Source organism: Balaenoptera acutorostrata, chromosome 1 (genome assembly GCF_949987535.1).
Source record: "Balaenoptera acutorostrata chromosome 1, mBalAcu1.1, whole genome shotgun sequence".
NCBI classification, from domain to species: Eukaryota; Metazoa; Chordata; class Mammalia; order Artiodactyla; family Balaenopteridae; genus Balaenoptera; species Balaenoptera acutorostrata.
Window position 1 is genome coordinate 130,602,255 of NC_080064.1, and position 9,551 is coordinate 130,611,805.

The window sequence follows — 9,551 nt, forward strand, 5'->3', positions numbered from 1 at the left end:
GAACATGGATGATCTTAAGGTCATTCTCAAAATGGTACATGTTGTATGCTTTCATTTATATAACATTTTCAAATAACAAAATCACGGAAATAGAGAACAGATTGGTGGTTACCTGTGATTCGGGATGGGGAGTGGGAAAATTGTGGGTGTAACTATGAAGGGGTAGCAAAAGAGAGCCTTGTGGTTGAAGAGTTCTGTATCTTGATTGAGGTGGCAGTTACATGAATCTACACTAGAACAAAATTACATAGAACTACTCACACACACAAGCATGTAAAACTGGTGAAATCTGAATAAGCTCTGTGTATTATACCAATGTCAACATCCCAGTTTTGATATTGGACTATAGTTATACAAAATCAGTTGATTTTAAGGAAAGGAGATTACTTTCAATAATGTGAATGAACCTCATGCAATAAGTTGAAGGTCTAACTTAAGGGGAAAAACTGTGGTTTCCCAGAGAGGAAGAAATTCTACCTCAAGCGCAACATCAAGTCCTGCCTGAGTTTCGAGTCCACTGGCCTGCCCTACAGATTTCAGACTTGCCAGTCCCCGTGAAGATATGAGCCAATCCTTAACATGAATCTCTTTGTACATGCTGGTACAATGATGATTATAACAGCTTCATTTGTAATAACCACAAACTGGAAACAACCCAAATGCCCATCAATAAGTGAATGCATAAACAAATTGTGGTTATCCATAAAATGAAATGCTACTCAGCAATCAAAAGAATTAAATTATTGATATACACAGCAAGGATGGATCTCAAAACAATAACAAAGGTAAATGAGAAAGAATACATACTGTATGATTCCATTAATATGAAACTCTAGAAAGTGGAAACTAATCGATAGTGACAAAAAGCAAAACAGTTGTTGTCTAGGTGGGGATAAGGGTGAGGTTTGCAGAATTTGTGAGGAGGAAGGATGGATTAAAAAGGGGGCACAAGAAACTTTGGGGGCGATGGATGTGCTCATGATCTTGTTTGTGATGAGGTTTCGTGGCTGTACACATGTGAAAACTCACCAAGTTGCAGACTTTAAATTAAAATATTCAGTTTGTCATACAGCTATTCTTCTGTAAAGTTGTTGGAAGGAAAGAAAGAAGGAAGGAAAGAAGGAAGGGAGGGAGGAAGGGAGGAAATTCCTAATCTTAAGAATTTTAGAGTCTTGATTTAGAATTGATGAAGGGCGTTGAGACTTGGTGCGTATAAAGAATATAGGGAGAGGAGTCCACAAAAGCACCAGAAGTCCAGCACATTTACTCTTTTAAGGAAAGGACTTATGGACCATCTCCTCCCTAATGTGTTGCATCACCACCATTGGTGGCTATCCTTCTCCTCTGAATACTTTTTTCCAAGCCACTTGCCTAATCTAAGCCTTCCCCTTACTACTACTACATGAGACTCCCAGCTAGTTTCTTTACCTCCAGTTCCTCCTCCTTCCAATACACCCTGCATTCCATGACAAGATAAATTTACCTTAAGTTGAATTTGCAGTATATTACTTGTACAGTTAAAGATTTTTAACATTTTCCCACAATCTATGGGTAAAAGGCTCTGACCCCTTAGCCTGGACATCAGAGCTCTCCCTAAGCAGACCTCAAGCTGATTTCATGGCCCTCATTCCACTGCAGTACTTGTCCACTCACTGGCCCTGTGCCTCTTGCTTAAGTTTGCTCTGCCACTGACTGTTTCTAGAGTAGTGTCCTTTCTCCATCTGGGTTACTCAACTGTATTCAACCTCCAAAGCCATTTTCTTATCCCACCTCCTACAAAGCCTCCCTTGACTACTTCTGCCCACAGTGATCTTTACCTATTCTGAGCTTCAGGACATTCTTCTGACTCTTTAATTCACATTTACCCATAGATGATCTTATGATATTCCATGTTGACCTGTTTAGTTTCAATTTTCATTCAATAACCCATACATTCAACAAGTATGTATTAAATTCCAAGTCAGAATAAGATTACTGCCTTTAAGTAGATTACAGACATGTTTGAGATTTTATCTGCTAACTGACAAGTACAAAAATAATTATAATGTAGTAAGTTTTGTGATAGAAGTATTAATGAACAGAGCAGGGGAAACAATCCAGTCTGGAAGTTGAAGATACTTGTAAGATTAGAGTGCACTGGTATATATGATGATATTTGCTTGTTTTTTCCTCCTCAGTTGTCTTCCCTGAAGAGATGTCCCATTCTTAAGTTCAAGGATATTTCCTGGTTTAAATTAATCGTATGTCTGACTTTGACTTAGAAATACGCTCATGAAACTTGGTAATTAAAGACCAATTCCTGAAAACGACCACTCCTTAGAAAACATGCAGTGAACAGCAAAGGGGCCCAAGGGCAGAGGGGTAAGGAATTAAAACCCATCAATTTGCACAGGAAACATCTTGCTCAACCTAACCTTCAAAACTTTTATTACTATATTAGTCACTACAACTATTTTCTGATTGCTATGGTAATAGACTATTTAAAACAAGCCTTCATTAAGAATTGTTACAACAGGTTTCCCTGGTGGTGCAGTGGTTAAGGATCTGCCTGCCAATGCAGGGGACACGGGTTCGAGCCCTGGTCCAGGAAGATCCCACATGCTGCGGAGCAACTAAGCCCGTGCGCCACAACTACTGAGCCTGTGCTCTAGAGCCTGTGAGCCACAACTACTGAGCCCACCTGCCACAACTACCGAAGCCCATGTGCCCAGAGCCCGTGCTCCACAACAAGAAAAGCCACCGCAATGAGAAGCCCATGCACCACAACAAAGAGTAGCCCCCACTCGCCACAACTGGAGAAAGCCCACGCGCAGCAACAAAGACCCAACACAGCCAAATATAAATAAATTTATAAAAAAGAAAGAAAGAATTGTCACATCATTGTCTCAGTCAAAACTATCAACATTTTTCTTGTTATTGACATTTATGGAAATATTCAATTCCAAAAAGACAAGGAGACCTCTGAACTTTCTAAATGAGGACTCCAAGCTTTCTGGTCTGAATAGGAAGCAGTTTGGCAAGATTATCAACCACCATCACCAAGGAAATGAACTCTAAGCTAAGAGTTAAAAGGTAAGTAGAAATGAGTCAGGCAAAGATGAATATAGAGGGGGAAGAGCATCCAAGGAAAGAGAACAACATACGTGAAAGTCCAGAATTGGTGGATAGTTGACAGTATATGGTCAAAGTCAAGAAGAGTTCGGAGAATCTGGGTAGTGAAAGATAAGACTAGATAAGGAAGCAGGGACCAGCTTGTAAACCCTGTGAAGTACCCTGAACCTAATCCTAAATGCCATAGGCAGCAGCTGAAGAGTTTCAGTCAGTTGTTCAACAAATATTGATTGAGAGCCTTTTACGTGCAGGCACCCTCCTAAGCACTGAGGATATAGCCGTGAATAGGACAGATAAAGTCCCAGATTTCACGAAACTGACATTCTGAAGAGGGAGAGGAAGACAACAAATAAGTAAACATATAATTGAACAAGGTGATTTCAGGCAATGATATCTATTGTGAAGAATATGAAACAAGGCTATGGACAATGAGAAGGTGAGGGAAGGAAAGCTACTTATCTTTGGATAGTTAGAATAGGTCTCTCTGAGAAGGTGACCACATTTGAACTGAGACCCAAAGGATATCAAGAAGCTAGGTGTGCAAAGATGTGCGACAGACATTTAGAGTGAATAGTAAGTGCAAATGCCCTGAGGTGGGAGCAAGCTTGGCCTGCTCAAGGAACAAAAAGAAGTCCAGTGTGCCTATAGTGTAGTGAGCTAGGAAGGAAAAAATTGGATGCAATTATTTGCTTAGAATTTCAAAAAGTGAACGTTGATATTAACATGTTTCTGGTGGAAAAGTTTTGGTGTTTCATTGGTTGTGGTTAATATCTTGCAAAGTTGTTTCCTGTTCAGGATAAAAATCTGGAAGTCCCATTTGGAAAGTCCCAAGGTTCACCAGGGTCCTTAGGATTAACTGTTTCCAAAACTCTGTCAGTAACAAGAAAATCGTTGATATCTTGACTAGTCTAGACGATGGACAAATAATTCTCAAACAAGATTTGTTCTAAGACATTTTCCATAGCAATCAGACAATAGTCCTCAGTGACTAATATGGTAAGACAAAGGGTGTTAGCTGTTTCCCCCAACCTCTTGGCTTGCTGTATCTTACTTTTCCACCCTTTGTTCCTGAAATTGTCAAATCCATAAACTTACCAAGGGTTGACTAGCCTCTGGGGAATTGCTGTACATTCAGCAAACTGACAATGGACAGATTTATATACCATGGTGATAACTAATAGGAAATAGCTTGAACGGAAAATAAGAGTTTTTCATTTGCAAATGGGTTCCTTTTCTCAGAGCAACTACTGGAGAAACCGTCATGCAAGCAAAATTAATCTTTGGAGTCCCCTTTCCCTTTTTTTGTGTGTGTCTTCTCTTTCCATAGGCACCAGAAGTATTGTGGTCACTGAATCTCACCTTTACAGAAAAAAAAGTGATTTGATAAAATAATTTACATGAAAGTATTATTGTTCTAATGTAATTGTATTTTCAAAGGGATCCCAAGGAGAGAGACAATCTAAGTGTCCATCAATAGATGAATGAATAAAGAAAATGTGGTACACACATGCGCACATGCACACACACACACACACACACACACACACACACACACACACACACACTGGAATACTACACAGCCATGAAAAAGAAAGGAAATCCTGCCATTTGAGACAACATAGATAAACTATGAAGGCATTATACTAAGTAAAGTAAGTCAGGCAGAGAGAGACAAATACTGTATGATCTCACTTATATGTGGAATCTTAAAAAAAACCTAATAGAAAAAGAGATCAGATTTTTTGTGGTTGCCAGAGGTAGGGGTGGTGGGGCGGGTGGGAGAATTGGATGAAGGTGGTCAAAAGTTACAAACTTCCAGTTTATACCTACCTGGAAGATAAGATAAATAAGTACTGGAGATGTAATGTATGACATGATGGTTATAGTTAACACTGCTCTATGGGATATTGAAAAGTTGCTAAGAGAGCAAATCCTAAAAGTTCTCAACATGAGGAAAAAAAATACTTTTTTCTTTCTTTTTTTCCATATTTATATGAGATGATGGATGTTAACTAAACTTGTGGTAATCATTTCTAAAAGTATGTAACTCAAGTCATTATGCTGTACACCTTAAACTTATACTATGCTGTACGTTAATTATATCTCAATGAAACTGAAAGAAGAAATAAAATTTTTATAAAGAGAGAGAGAAGGAAGCCCAGGTAGTCGTAATGGGGTAAGTAACCTTTGATAATGAAAGATTGCCTTAGGAGAAATAGTTATAGCAGTGTTCTAGAGACACGATGCAAATGGTAGTTTTGGCTAAATTAAGGAGAGTCTTGAATGTAGACTAAGAGATTTGAACTTCACCCTTGAGATAATAAAGAGTTACTGAAAGTTTTTGAGTAAAGGAGTGATGTAATAAAATACTGACCCATTTCTCAGGCACTTAGGCCTTTCTCCAGAAGTCTGGTAGGGGGAGGTTGCCCTTGGAATAATCAGGGCTACCAAAGTAAGTTCTCAAAATTTCCCCCAGAAAGTCTTTTATGGTGACCCCAATTTTACCACTTCTTTGTGAAGACAATCCTGAGTCCTCTTTTCCATACACATGGTCCTTATGGTTCTGAGATAATGTAAAGACAGACAGAAAGTTATGTTGACAGAGTATTACGAGATTATGGTGAACTCCTGGTGTGTTTTATGCCATAGGAGATAAATCAAGAATTAATTTCTTTCTTATGTTTTAGATTTTAAAACAATGAATGCAAATGTATGGTCTAATATTTTCTTCCTTTCTCCTTACAATGAGGGGTCTTATATACCCACTTTGGAGACCACAGTCTTTGAAAATGGGAACCTATTAAAGATTTTAATGAGGAGAGAGATGAGAAGATTTTAATCAGGTGTGCTATGAAAACTATTATCTGGTGGTATGGGTTGAATGGATTAGGATTGGTCAAATTAGCATTGGGTGAATGGGGGAAATCCTTGATTAGAGAGAAAAACAAAGGAAGCAATTAACTAAATAATGGCAGTGGCAGCTCTAGAAAAGTTTGTTTTAGCCAAATACGGGTATGAAAATGAAACATGAATCAAGAACAGTGGTTTCAAATAAGACTAATGTCACATGTTTATATGAAACTTTAATGTACAATATTACATTTGAAACTCAGAGCTCAGTGGGGATAAACAGAACAAATACCCAACATTTTACTGAAGAGGAGATATTAGAGAGATTTTGGTCATTTGCTGAAGGGCATGCTCACAGTTACTCAGGGCAAGGGTCAGGTCCAGGACTCAGGTCTGTCTGACTTCTATTCCAGTGGCCTTCCCGCAACACCATGCTACCTGCTGCTTCCTTGTATGTGTGTCTTTGCTGTGTGCTGCTGGCTCTGAGATGTGCTTAGTGATTGAGGAACAACAGAAAGTCACAACACTGGTATGAAGATGCCCCCAAGAAATATTCAGGCCTGTAAGGTTTCTATTGCTTTCCCTGAGAATTTTATGGATGTCCGAACGAAATAAACACATCTTCACAGATTGATCATTATGTGTGGTAAGTAAAATCCAAGGACTTATGCTCAGAGGTCTATTACAGGCTTAACAGGTAGGAAGGGCGACATTTTCCTTGAATCTTGGGTGTAGGTTTTAAAAAAAAAAACCCACTCTCTAAAATATTTTTTTCTCAACACAATTTAAAACTACAGTAGTAAACTGTATTAGCTTATTTTAAAAGAATGCCGATTTGTAATGTGCCCATAGAACATGTAATTTAGATTGGTAAGATGAAGTTCTGGAGAAATATAATTGATGGCAAATTTTAACAGGAAAAGCATTGAATTTAAAAGCCTTTACCTGGGGCTTCCCTGGTGGCGCAGTGGTTAAGAATCCGCCTGCCAATGCAGGGGAGACAGGTTCGAGCCCTGGTCCAGGAAGATCCCACATGCTGTGGAGCAACTAAGCCCGTGCGCCACAACTACTGAGCCTGTGCTCTAGAGCCCGCGAGCCACAACTACTGAGCCTGCCTGCCACAACTACCGAAGCCCATGCACCTAGAGCCCGTGCTCCGCAACAAGAGAAGCCACCGCAATGAGAAGCCTGCGCACCGCAACGAAGAGTAGCCCCCGCTCGCCGCAACTAGAGAAAGCCCTCGCGCAGCAATGAAGACCCGACGCAGCCAAAAATAAATAAATTAAAAACAAAACAAGAAGAAGCTTTTACCTGTTACCATGAGTCAGCTTCACATCTGACTGAGGTCATGCAGCGCCATGATTTGGAGCTTTGCTTCGCTATGGTGCCAGCCATAGTCTAGCAGCAGCAGCGCCTGAGCTTGTTAGAAATCCAGAATCTCCCCCTACCCACCTCCCGCAGCACCTAGAAATGTGCTTGCCAGATAGTAGGTGCTCAGTAAATATTCAATGAGTCAAAGAATTAACATATTCTCAGCGTTCAGTGCTTTTTCACAGACCAGTCCTTCTGCCCTCCCAGCCCCACTCCTCTAGCAATCTGATAAAAAATCTACTTACGTTTGAGTCTGAGATCAAGTGTTATCTCTTCTGAGAAGTCTTCCCTCACAGGCCCAAAGGAATTTCTCCTGTGTGTTAGCCCTGGCTCAAGGGTGACTGCTAGTATTGCTGCTCTCCTCTTGCATGTTAACTGTTTGTTTGCATATTTATGTAAGGAAACTAGTAACTTCCTCTAATGAAGTAAAACCCCTAGCCTTTAAGATTGGCAATGGGGAAACTCTTAATTAGGAAGGGAGGTCGTACTCACCCCACATTCCCCTTATGAGATCTAGGTTACTCATCTTTAGCCTATGGTCTCCCTTTTCTTGACTCCACTTGGAAGAGGCCACCTGTCCCTGCAGCACTGTCTCAATTTTTGAAGGTAAGATTAAAAAGAAAGAAAGGCAGGATTTCCTAGCTCTGTGACCAATCTTTCAACTTCTGTTTCTATCTGAAAATCTACTAAGTCACCATCAGATGATTGACACTAGGAAATATCCACCTATCCTCTTCCCCATCCACTTTCTCCCTTATACACCCCATTACAGGCATATGGTCTTAATCTAGAGCTTGAAAGGACAACCCTGTCAGAAACCCACACAGTATGCGTGACATTCGCACAAGAGGTTCCCTAGTTGTGTTACTATATCTACCCCAGATTGGAAGCTCCCTAAAAACACAGAATGTATCATTTTATCTTTACATCCTGTTGTCAAGCTCAGTGTCTGACATATGATAGGAAGAGGGGCATTTTTCTTGATTCTTGGGTGTAGGTTTTTTAAAAGACTGAACTTGGAAGTTAATACTGATTTATTGAGTGATTTTTTTTTTCGATTGTGACTTATTCCACAAAATTATAAGGTTAAGGATAGTGCTACCAAATTGGTATAAATGGCTAACCATACAATTATCATCCAAATCAACAGAGGTTTGAGAATGCTAGAATGTTAAACTAGATGGGACACTGGGACAACAGGTATGGACCTGGGACTGTCTCAGGTAAACTAGGATGTATGGTTATTCTAGGTTTGAAGTTCAGCAGTGTTGCCCCATAAACCAAATCTCCACCTGGGATGAAATGCTAGGGGTACAGCCAGGTCACTTGGGCTGCCATAAAATGCTTCTCCTTGGCCTCTTACCCTGGTCACATGACCCAGTTCCTTCAGTGTCTTCTCCGCTGTGAGTCACCAGCAGTTCCATTTCTAGTCACTTGTTTAAAGGTTCAACTATTGTGCAAATTCCAGGAAATCTCTTGACTCACTGATTGGTCTTTTTCCTCGGGCTCCAACATCTTACCTTTCCCCAGACTCTTTCTAGTGCTCTAAATTTTAATTGATATAATGCCATATATGTCTCTCTATCATTCTTCATTTCTCTCCTTTCCCTCTTACCTTCCCAACTTTCTTTGTGTTGCTTTCATACATCTCTCTTCTTCTGAGGCTTGAATCCTATCAGTTATCTATTGTTCTGTTTCCCATTAGTTAATCTCTGACCCTTCATAAATTAAATTTGACAAAGCCTCTTGATTAACAAAGGAAATGCACAAGTCACAGTAAAGGGGGCACACAGAAGTCAAATATAATTGGGGACTTGTTGACTCATCACACCATTTCTATAAAGATCCAGGAGAAAAGGGGGGTAACTGGAAGTGTGTTTGGTTACCAAAGAACCCAAGAGTAAACTTTTCTTAGAAGTATTACATGTCTTTGAGAGAAATTATTAAAGATGGAAATAGTCTTTTCTACATACAATAGGTACTTGATGAATTCTTGTTGGCAAGAGAATGCATTTGGGCTTTAGAATAGAGCAGAATTCTGTTTGATTTGTTAAGTATTGGACAAGATTAAACATGAATGGATTGGTACCTAGGAAGTGGCTCCTAGCGGGGGTCTCAATTCTTCCTATTACTGCAATACTCCTGAGAGGTAAAAACTTCACGTGCATGTTTATGTGTGACCAAACAGTGGGATCATACAAGGTGACTTTTTTTTTTAA

General features: G+C 39.8%; 1 protein-coding gene across 1 annotated transcript in view; it reads right to left on the reverse strand.

Annotated features, from left to right (window-relative positions):
* SELE (selectin E) overlaps window positions 1-7,621 on the reverse strand; it is a 53,443-nt gene extending 45,822 nt beyond the window's left edge. Inside the window, exon 1 of the mRNA XM_007172493.2 lies at window positions 7,578-7,621. The gene's annotated coding sequence lies outside the window, so the exon portion shown is untranslated. The remainder of the gene's footprint in view (window positions 1-7,577) is intronic.
* Window positions 7,622-9,551: the final 1,930 nt, after the last annotated feature.